Source organism: Schistocerca nitens, chromosome 1 (assembly GCF_023898315.1).
Source record: "Schistocerca nitens isolate TAMUIC-IGC-003100 chromosome 1, iqSchNite1.1, whole genome shotgun sequence".
Classification (NCBI taxonomy): domain Eukaryota; kingdom Metazoa; phylum Arthropoda; class Insecta; order Orthoptera; family Acrididae; genus Schistocerca; species Schistocerca nitens.
This window is the reverse complement of record NC_064614.1, coordinates 531,922,911-531,935,089: the sequence shown is the minus strand read 5'-3', so window position 1 is coordinate 531,935,089 and position 12,179 is coordinate 531,922,911. Positions and strand designations below refer to the sequence as shown.

General features: G+C 45.8%; 1 protein-coding gene across 1 annotated transcript in view; it reads right to left on the bottom strand.

Annotated features, from left to right (window-relative positions):
• The window catches only part of LOC126259537 (homeobox protein araucan-like), a 320,746-nt gene that overhangs the window by 191,834 nt on the left and 116,733 nt on the right, over positions 1-12,179 (bottom strand). The window lies entirely within an intron of this gene.

Here is a 12,179-nt window from a genome sequence, read left to right as displayed (position 1 = left end):
TCCGACTCCGCCGAGGGCAGGGGTGGAGCAGCCTAAATGCGACCGCAAGCCCACTTCTCGCCGAGAGGAGAATAACAGCAGTGGCGCCAAGCGGCGCAGAAAGTTGGCGGCCCATTGTATTGTACTGCACCGTACTGTATTAACCTCATTTGCGGCGGGCGAGAACCGTCACAGGGCGCGCATCAACCGCGCTGCTCTGTTCGCCCTCTGTAAGGCGACTGCTGCGAGCGAGCTGCACGCTTCCCACCGAGAAGCGAACTGGCGCCGTGTCCGAGCAGTTGTGCACACATCCTGCCTCGATGGTTCAAGCTACCGCATTGAAGAACTAAAGAAACTGGTACACCTGCCTAATATCGTGTAGGACCTCCGCGTGCTCACAGAAGTGCTACAACACGACGTGGCATGGGCTCGACTAATGTCTGAAATAGTGCTGGAGGGAACTAATACCATGAATCCCGCAGGGCTGTCTACAAATCCGCAAGAATACGAGGGGCTGGAGACCCCTTCTGAACAACACGTTGCAAAGCATCCCAGACATGCTCAGGAACGTTCATGTCTGGGGAGTTTGGTGACCAGCGGAAGTGTTTAAACTCAGAACTGTGTTCCTGCGGCCACTCTGTAGTAATTCTGGACGTGTGAGGTGTTGCATTGTCCAGTTGGAATTGCCCAAGTCGGTCGGAATGCACAATGGACATGAATGGATGCAGGTGATCAGACAGGATGCTCACATACGGGACACCTGTCAGTGTCGTATCTAGACGTATCTGGGGTCCCATGTCACACCACACCTGCTTACATGCAGGGTCAATGGATTCATGAGGTTGTCTCCATATCCGTACACGTCCATCCACTCGATACAATTTTAAAAAGAGACTCGTCCTACCAGGCAACATGTTTCCAATCATCATCAGTCCAATGTGGGTGTTGACGGGTCCAAGCGAGGCGTAAAGTTGTGTATCGTGCATTCATCAAGGGCACGCGAGTGGGACTTCAGTTCCGAAAGCCCAGATCGATGACGTTCCGTTGAACAGTTCGCACGCTGACACATGTTGATGGCCCAGCACTGAAATCTGCAGGAATTTGCGGAAAGGTTTCACTTCTGTCATGTTGAACGATTTTCTTCAGTCGATGTTGGTCCAGTTCTTGCAGAATCTTTTTCCGGCCGCAGCTATGTCTTAGATTTGATGTTTTAGCGGATTCCTGATATTCACGGGACACTCGTGAAATGGTCATACGGGAAAATTACCATTTCATCGCTGATTGTACCAGCAGTAATCGATCTAACAACTGAAACAAACACTTGTCTCATATAGGCCGACCGCAGCGCCGTATTCTGCCTGTTTGCATATCTCTGTATTTGAATACGGATGACTATACCAATTTCTTTGGCGCTTCAGTGCATGTCCTACACAAATATAAGGAGCCCTATAGGCAACACTTGCCTATACGTTATAGGCAAGTTTAGATAATCAGCTAGTGTGCAACTCATCTTCGCGACTCACATTTATACATCCAATTTCCATATCCTATATCGGAACAATAATGGCTCGATCACGTCCTCATGTATGGAACGCATTCGGAGCTAGTTCTCATGGTCCAGAGCTTTCGTTCAATAGCTTACCTCGTTAGCCAAACTTTCTTCCGTTTCCTCTACCTCACTACCAGCCGTTTGAGAAATTCAGCCGCGATTAACTTCCATTTATCTGTGTTTTGCTGTCTAGCTCGTCACTTGTTGAACACCTGGGTAGACCCGTCCGTCTACCCACAACCAACATGCTCAACCTCGTCTACGCGTCCTTATCTACACGTCTTATTACGAAAACTTATTGAACTGAATCGCCAATTTCCGACCGTCCAAAACATAAAACTTGAACTGTCATACCTGTCGTGAGGTAATTATCCAAACCACTGCTATTATTCTTATACAGGGTGAACCACACCTCTGCCGACAAACTTTCTAAGGTGGTGGCAAAGGCCACAACAAGAAAAATAAAAGTCTAGCAAACATGGGCTGTAATACGCAAACCTTAAAAACTATAAACACTTGTTCATCTTCGCCACTATGAGACATCTCTTCATTCCAACACGTACTCACAGCAGTGTACATTTTATAGTCCATGTCTACTGGATATTTCATCTTGTTTTGGTCCGAACTAATACCTCTTCAGTGTATGGAAAGCAAAGAGCTTGCAGTAGGTGCTTTTTACAGTATCGAAGAAGAACGAGTGCTCATAGCTGTTAAGGTGTGCGCGATAGAGCTAATGTTTTCTATTCTTTCCTTGTTTTGGTCCATACTACACCCTCCGAAAAAAGTTCGTCGGTGGAGTTTCGGTTCATCCTCTACTTATGTACTTGACAGAACTCGACACTGATATCTTTTCTCCTCGCATTCAGCAGTCCACTCAGCTTTCACGGAAATACTCACTTAATAGACAACCCGCTGACGGTTTCATGTTTTCTGCAGTGCAATTCAGTGCAATCAATTACAGTTACCTCTTTCTTTATGACTGACCTATCTTTTCGGTTCATCTCTTACTGTTCATGTAAAATAATAAACCTGAATGTTCAGTACACTTCAACAGTCGTCCATTCAAATTAAAATCTTTCAATGTCGTCATCGTCATCTTCAGTCCGAATATTGGTTTACTGGAGCACTCAACGCTAATTTTCACCATGCTTCTGTACATACACATTTGAAAAGCTTGTATTCTCCTCTTTTGTAAACCGTTTATCGTTCACGTTTCGCTTCCGTACGAGGATGTTTCACTCTAACAATGAAACTCTACCGTAGGGCATTTGACAGAATTGATATGATTAGTTGGCAACTCAAATATTATCCACACTTTCTAGCCGTGTGCTTCCCATAATCCAATACAATCTGGCTATTTATATTCTTTTCTGATATCTGGTTTATATGTGAAGACTGCAACTGTTCATGATCTTTCATTTGGAAATCCACATTATGGGTGCAGAAGTGTACGTTCAATAATTATTTACATTATTTTGTCGATTGAGTAACTGCTACCACCATCGGTTAAAAATGATTCAAATGGTTCTGAGCACTACGGGCCTTATCATCTGAGGTCATCAGTCCCCTAGAACTTAGAACTACTCAAACCTAACTAACCTAAGGACATCACACACATCCATGCCCGAGGCAGGATTCGAACCTGCGACCGTAGCGGTCGCGCGGTTCCAGACACAAGCGCCTAGAACCGCTTGGCCACAACGGCCGGCTACTACCATCGAGTGTACTGCCTTTGCCAGTACAATACTGCAGTGCCTTTGTTGTTACGAAGAACGATCCAATGTTCTTTCGGGCACGCATGCTTGTCGGAACGAACAGGCACACCGGCAACTGCATCCGTTGTAAAATACATGAAATGCATTCGCAGTTGAAAATACCAACAACCGTCAGTTCTATAAGGAAATGGCGACAATGAAATATTTAATTTTCAGTTAAAATTTTCCCCCGTGTACAGGAATTACATAATGTATGCATGAGTGCACGTTGTGACGCAGGAACGATGACATACGGAAGTGTGGGTTTGGCCGTGAGTCGTGCACGGATGACGAAGTGGTTAAGATGATCGCTCGCGTACAGCGGGAAATCCGGATTCTAGTCCTAGTCTGGGACAAGTTTTCACTGTCGCCATTCCTTTATACAGCCGACGGTTGTTTCCTGTCTTTGTAAACCGTGTTGTACGGTAACACTGATCAAGACCGCATCGCCTGAATGCATCATCTAAATGAAAACCTCTTCAAGTCCAAGTCCTCGTCAACTGTAGGGACGGTTCTCACCTATGGGAATTCCCACGAAAGCCGTGTTCCGTCGCGTAGCGTTCGGGCGACAGCGAGTGTAGCAGCGTCGCAGCGGACCCCCTGGTTAAGAGCCGCCTCCCCCACCGCGCGTACGCCTGTTGTGAAGCGGGCAGTGACCGGAAGAGCGGCCGCACTCTCCATTACGGGGGCGGCGCGGGCTTTGTGTGTGACTGCCCACCGCCGCGCCGCCAAACCATTTCCGCGATAATTACCCCTCTTTCCCCGCCCCGCCGCTCCGCTCGCCGACCCCTCCCATTAGCCGGCACGTCACGCGCGGATTGTGAAAAATGGCTTATACAGGGGCGGAGGCGGGCCGCGCTGCCAGCGCCGGCACTGATTGTGTTTTATGAAGCGCCTGCGAGATCGGCGGCCAATCGTTCAAACGGAGCGCCGGCGTGGGCGTGCTGTTGGACAGCGCTGCTGCCATCCGTCATCGCTGCGCCTGATTTATCGGCGCACCCAGCAGCCGATGATGCGCTGCTAAATGTTTTGACACGCTGCTCTCACTGTGTCCGGCCTTGTCTCGAACCTAGCTGCAACGAACAGAACAGCAAAGCTCTTTAGTCGAGCCTTTTATTTTTTTTAACCAAAAACTGTACAGTTTTGTTTACACTCCTTAACATTTTAAGTACAACCTAAATCGAAATGACGATAAAAATACACTGTAAATTTTACTACCGGCGCAACCCATTTTGCTGCAGCTACCAATTCTGGAAGTAGGTCCATATTGAAAGTCCGCCACGGAATACCCACCTCCATTCAATCTCGTAATGGACACAGCGTCTCAGATATGTTTCACATTAAAACCGTCTATAAACTACTGTGTTTACAGCCCCTATACCAAGGTCAGCGACTGTTTAAGGTGCTAACTCAATCATCATATTACTTCTACTAGCTTCTCACAGTCTGAATAGGGACGTAGCCACTGTGTGGTAATATCAGGCCATATAGGAGCCACAGTAACATGCATTTGTGCAGACTGGGAGACAATTGCACGCTGGTTAGCACACACACGCGCACACACACACACACACACACACACACACACACACACACACCAGACTGAAGTGATGAGATCTCTCGAGTTTTCTCGGTGTGATTGTTTGCTACCGCTTGTTCTGCAGAGTTGTGTTTTTTTTTTTTTCATTTTATACTCAATTTTTTTCATGACCTATCCAGCCGTCTTTTTCAGGTACTGCGAGCTTCTGTGCTACATGTTCTCGCTGCCTGAACTCCAACGAGAGTGTCTACTGCTGCTGGAGATAGCTTTTTATAAAGAAATCCTACGCCTCGAGCCACCACCAACCGTCATAAGGAAATTCAGTGCTGCAGTCTCTGGTCCATAGAGCTCTAACACTTTCAGATAAGGAGAGACTCGCCGAATAATCGAATAATTACAACACCTGCCAGTAGAGTTACGAAGGCATGGGTACTCAGATTCTCGGGTTGAAACGATTTTGTAGTCAAAATCAAGAAAGTACGAAATAGATGTTGAGACGTTCAGAAAAGAGAATCCAAGAATCGCTTATATACGTTATAAGGACCCAGTACTGGAAAGAACGGTGGACTCCTATCGCTGCATCTACTGTAATTCACTCCTCTTAAATACGAAAACAATCGTCTTTGTAACGTTCAGTGTCCCGGGTGTACATCCCAATCCAAGCGAGTGTGGCACATCTTGCGTGGGGTAGAATACTGGGGCAGAAGAGGAGGAACGTCAGTGACATACCCGACTTTAAACAACCAAGCAAACCCGCTGTTGCCGACCAATGCCTCCACTATAATCATTGTTTAAAATATGAGACCAGCATCGTCATGCAAATTTCTTGTTACTGGAACAGCGTTATTAAGGAACCTACCGAAGAAACATATGTCAGAGAACCTAATAAAGCGGATCGGATGTTTAAATTTAAACTTGGATTGGGGTCCGATACTCAATAAGATCCCGCCAGTATTCACATTCATCAGAACTGGGAAACTCTGAGGAAATTTGTTTCACAGAGTATCAGAGCAGGTTCTCAAAAACAAAGGAGCATCAATGGGTGCTTAAGGTGTTGGGAATCTAACTTAAAAATAAATCGCAGCAAGAGACCAACTATAGTTCGCAGTCTGGCTGAAGCCCAGGCAGCGATTACAAGTAACACCTGTAGAAGATGGCTGTTACTGTACACAGGACTGTCATTTACACACTCGGCGCATTGACAGAATGAAGGAGCATCCAGCGACACTTCTCTGTGCAATGAGGTGGGTGGAGCGCCATTGAACGAAATGAAGTATTCGGAAGCTTCGAGTCCGCACCTGGCCATCCTGATTTCAGTTTGTTTCGTCAAGCCCTAAAGACAAATGCCAGGACACAAAATGGACGCGGCGGATTACATTCCTTGTCATTTCCCTAACCAGAGCTCCTATAACAGCCGTAGGCGTGAAGGAGGATGTAATTTTTTTCTATTCTGTTAGCTTTCTACTAGTGCTACGTATTATTCCCTAGAAACCCAAATTAGTGTTGAGTGAACAGGTATCAAGCGTGAGACGATGTTGAAACGAAAAATAAAGTTTGTGAGAAAAAGTGACAGAACATAATTACCCATCTTCTAGTGGAACTGCATTATCATTAGATTATGTTTGCATAGGGGCAGAGTGAATTAGATAACTCCGTTGCATATGTTAGAAGCACCTGTAATGCAAAGAAAGATATCATTTCCACCAGACTGTTCTATTACAATAAATATTGTATTTAACACTGCTGAACAACTTCGAGCTTTAGCTCCTTGTCAAGCGTCCATATTAATATCGAAATGTTGCTAGCAGGTACATATCGCATGTCACATGCCAAGCACATTTACACATGAATGATGATCAACTGAGTCACTCTAGGAATGAAGTTACTCCTACCTCAGCAACTGCTTTCGAAAACAGACTTCTGGTTGTAGATAGTTACCGAGGGAAGCATGATGTCAGATTTCAACTATTCTCTTGTCCAAATCCGTGTGGGCAGTGTGATAGCTATTCAGAACCTTATTTTCAGCGCTCTACAAAATACCTATAATTCTGGTCGACACAGTTCCCCTCTGCTGCATACGAGGATGTAACTTGGAAGACAATAGTCTGTCAATGACCTCATAACGGGTCCTGGATGCAGCTCTCAGAGACGAAACATCAGAACTGGTTTATCTGTTCCTTGGTGAGAGCTGCAACAGCTTTATAAAAATTGAATGCGCAATGACAAACATCCCGGAATGCATGTCTGTGACGCGATAGAAAGAGAAATGAAAACTCTACGTAGTATCAGATTAAGTCGAGCCAATCAGAAAGATAGCCCTGTTGTTTCATGATGAAACATACAAACATTGTAGGAATAGTGAAGTACGCCTCGATATCACAACAGATGATCGTTGCAGGCTAAGAGTTGTTCTGTCCCATGAGCTACGATTATCTGCTCTCGGACCCTGTTACCAGATTAATTTAAGGGTGATTGAAAAAGAATAAACGCTAAGAATTATAACCTTAAGAACTAACCTCATATTTACTATGCACAAAGTGGACTTGTCAGATTTTCTGATACGACAGAAAAGAGCAGCACACGGAGATACCTATCTCAAGCGGCACTGTGAAAAACAACCGACTCCCAACCGCGGGAATTACTTTTGGTTGATATTTAAATTACGCACACACGAGTCCGGAGGTGTCTCGCCTCGTAGGTGAGGAAACGCACAAGAAAAAGCGAGGAACCGGTTTGTAACGCAACCACATTCGCCAGTCGCCAGACGGCCGACTGAAATTAATGGCGCGCCATCTGTCCAGGCGGCGTTTCCCAGCGACGGCTCCGTCACGTCCATCCGCCCCAGCCAACGACGCCGCCTCCTGGTCCCACGCCTCCCTCTGGCAAATGGGGGGCACAGGTAAGCTCTCAGTGCCTTCGACAGAATAAGCGAGTAGCCGATAACCCACTGCACTTCCAGCAGTGCTTCATCGAAGGGTATTTATTTGGTTTCACTCTTGGCGTCGCTACCAGATGCTAAGTTTGTTACTTTGATATGCAATGGATCAATTGCACTATTAATCGCAATGAAATGGAACGAGTCGTTTTATCAAGAATGAATATTCGCTCTGTAGCGAAGTGTGCGCCCATTTGAAACTTGCAGGCACACAGCTTCAATCTGCCAGGAAATTTTGTTATTTTACATTTATATAGAGTTACTGTTACGGTTACAGGTTGACTATCCCAACCCGCCTCGCCCATTTCAACTGTAACTTTCCTGTCTGTCAGGCATTTTACGTCATTACGCAAGTAATTGAGAGAGAGAGAGAGAGAGAGAGAGAGAGAGAGAGAGAGAGCGGTTGTGCGTCCCTTTTTGCACTAAAATCAATCTTCATATGCAACAATGAATGTAATTTCTGTTCTGGTACTGTATTGTAATTATGTACAGAACTCACACCTGTTCCGTTTGAGCATAGTGGGTTATTTACCTCAATTTTCATGTTGGATTATGTATATATAAGCAATAGTCGAAATTCCTTTCCGTAAACAGATGTCTACAAGATGACTGCAGGTGAGCTCACAATGGTTTTGAGCAATGAAAACTTACTTTTTCTTAGAGACGAATTGCCTCAAGAACATTATTCCACGAAAAAAAAAAGCAAAGTTCACTTACTGATTTGTCTCTCCCCAAGGTTTGCAATGATTTGAACCGCAAATGTGGCTGAACTGAGTTGTTTCAGGAGTTCAAGATCGCGAATTTTCCAGTTTCAGCTCTCACAAGTATGGCCGCCTAAAAATTTTGAAGTTTTCCGCCCTAGTTGTTATTATCTCACTCTGTATTACATAACCTCAGGTGTAGTACTTCTATTTCTACAGGGCTAAATATGTTGTCTGCTTTTGGGACTATTAGCACCAAGTCACTCTATAATGTTTTTAAGAACATTACTATCCTTTTGTTTTATCGCTGTGTACCCCTTTGGCTTCATTACTATACCATCCTGCAAAAAGAACTGCTTCTGCTTGTATATCGGATGGAAGGTCATATTTTATAGAAGTAAGTAGATCTAAGATAGGGCCTTCTCCCTAATCGGAAGCATCTTCCATACTTGCACTGAATTATTAAATACCAATTTCTGCATTGTTAAAAGTATTACATCCATTGGTTGGGTATATCATTAATTTATCAAGAACAATACTATAATTCACACACTCAAATACCTTACACAGATCGCAGGAAATAGCAACTAGTGTAGTTTCGTTTAAAATGTTTGTAAAATTTAGTGAATGAAAGTGCTAATGGCATTTTTGAGCAACTCTTCCGAAATCCAAACTGTGATTTACTAAGGATATTATTGTTGCTCATGTAGGATACCTTTATAGAATACACTTTATTCTCGAAAGTTTTTGAAATTATAGTGAAATATGTCGGTGGCTAAAGAAATCTCTGTCACCGTTTTTCTAGAGGGGTTTTTAACAGTGGCAGATTTAATCACCCTTGTGCTGTTTCGATATCAAATCGAAAGCCTGGTGTAGCCTCTTGGCCTGTAGCTAAGCAACCAGCTCCGTGTCCCGTTAGGGCACATGAGCGCTCTCGAGTGCGGCGACTTAACGACGGCCCGGAAGAAAAAAAATTGTTCAAATGGCTGTGAGCACTATGGGGCTTAACATCTGTGGTCATCAGTCCCCTAGAACTTAGAACTACTTAAACCTAACTAACCTAAGGACATCACACACATCCATCACATCCATGCCCGAGGCAGGATTCGAACCTGCGACCGTAGCGGTCGCGCGGTTCCTTTTTTTTTTTTTCATTGCATTGGCTCGGGGCGGACGCCGTAAGACATTTAACTTCGTTGTTGATCGGTGAACTCAGTTTTTTTATTACAGAGGGCAGCTAACCCTCTGACCGAACACCCTGAGCTACCGTGCCGGCACGGACTGAGCGCCGTAGAACCACTAGACCACCACGGCCGACGGCCCGGAAGAGCTCGCTGTCAGTAGTAGACTACCGCTAATCGAAGGATGGCCATCTAAGGCCAAGTGCTGGCTGGTATGTCTCACAGGACACTAGAAGCAACTCCCGGAATTTAACATTTATTGTAGTGAGTGTGTGTTCTAATTTGTCACTTTATATGCCTCAGAAAAGCGTCTCTCAGATTTGGTCGAAGGTGGCGATGGTACTGCGTCTGCTGTTTGATATCTACTAGAACCACGGCAAAGTAGAATGTCTTAGCTATGAGAACGTCTAGACAGTATGAGCTTCTATTCGGAGCTATCAGCTCTGTGTTTTAGGTTAGAGTTAACCCCGATGTTATTTACAAATAGTTCACTAGTCGCGCTTACTTTCACTGGCAATTTTTTTGTGTTATACTTATTTCTGTCCATTATCTTTAAGCACTGTTGGTAATTTATGAATGTCAGTTGCTTCTGTGGTCTATTGTGTACTCAGCACAAATACAAGTTCAGTTTTTCTGTGTTAGTTGAAGATGTTGTGTGTTCTAGTTAAAGCTGTACTTATACTCTCATTTATTGAACTAGCCTCAGTATTATCAACGTAAAATCAAGCTTCGTAAATTGCTAAACGTTTCTGTCTGTCCATGTTACAGTTGTTCCTGCCTATCACGTAATTGCTGACAATTTGTTTCACAGTGTCTTTCATAGTCGCCCATCGTCTGTTCTGATCTGGAAACTGTTTACTGATGTTGGATTTATTATTATGAAACATCCATTAATTGAACTGTTTCTCTTTCTGTTTCAGTTCACACTGTGCTTTATTTAATCTATCTTCAAAAAGAACCACAGGAGTGGGGTGAAACTGAAATATTTGATATCTAAAGTTAAACTGTGCAACTTCTTAAATTATGTTGTTCATTTGCTTGCATTCATTTTACACTCCTGGAAAAGGAAAAAAGAACACATTGACACCGGTGTGTCAGACCCACCATACTTGCTCCGGACACTGCGAGAGGGCTGTACAAGCAATGATCACACGCACGGCACAGCGGACACACCAGGAACCGCGGTGTTGGCCGTCGAATGGCGCTAGCTGCGCAGCATTTGTGCACCGCCGCCGTCAGTGTCAGCCAGTTTGCCGTGGCATACGGAGCTCCATCGCAGTCTTTAACACTGGTAGCATGCCGCGACAGCGTGGACGTGAACCGTATGTGCAGTTGACGGACTTTGAGCGAGGGCGTATAGTGGGCATGCGGGAGGCCGGGTGGACGTACCGCCGAATTGCTCAACACGTGGGGCGAGGTCTCCACAGTACATCGATGTTGTCGCCAGTGGTCGGCGGAAGGTGCACGTGCCCGTCGACCTGGGACCGGACCGCAGCGACGCACGGATGCACGCCAAGACCGTAGGATCCTACGCAGTGCCGTAGGGGACCGCACCGCCACTTCCCAGCAAATTAGGGACACTGTTGCTCCTGGGGTATCGGCGAGGACCATTCGCAACCGTCTCCATGAAGCTGGGCTACGGTCCCGCACACCGTTAGGCCGTCTTCCGCTCACGCCCCAACATCGTGCAGCCCGCCTCCAGTGGTGTCGCGACAGGCGTGAATGGAGGGACGAATGGAGACGTGTCGTCTTCAGCGATGAGAGTCGCTTCTGCCTTGGTGCCAATGATGGTCGTATGCGTGTTTGGCGCCATGCAGGTGAGCGCCACAATCAGGACTGCATACGACCGAGGCACACAGGGCCAACACCCGGCATCATGGTGTGGGGAGCGATCTCCTACACTGGCCGTACACCACTGGTGATCGTCGAGGGGACACTGAATAGTGCACGGTACATCCAAACCGTCATCAAACCCATCGTTCTTCCATTCCTAGACCGGCAAGGGAACTTGCTGTTCCAACAGGACAATGCACGTCAGCATGTATCCCGTGCCACCCAACGTGCTCTAGAAGGTGTAAGTCAACTACCCTGGCCAGCAAGATCTCCGGATCTGTCCCCCATTGAGCATGTTTGGGACTGGATGAAGCGTCGTCTCACGCGGTCTGCACGTCCAGCACGAACGCTGGTCCAACTGAGGCGCCAGGTGGAAATGGCATGGCAAGCCGTTCCACAGGACTACATCCAGGAGCTCTACGATCGTCTCCATGGGAGAATAGCAGCCTGCATTGCTGCGAAAGGTGGATATACACTGTACTAGTGCCGACATTGTGCATGCTCTGTTGCCTGTGTCTGTGTGCCTGTGGTTCTGTCAGTGTGATCATGTGATTTATCTGACCCCAGGAATGTGTCAATAAAGTTTCCCCTTTCTGGGACAATGAATTCACGGTGTTCTTATTTCAATTTCCAGGAGTGCAGTTACTGAGACTTCACGTGCTACAGGAATACATAGTAACTGTTTGGAGTACATTTTTAGGAACAGA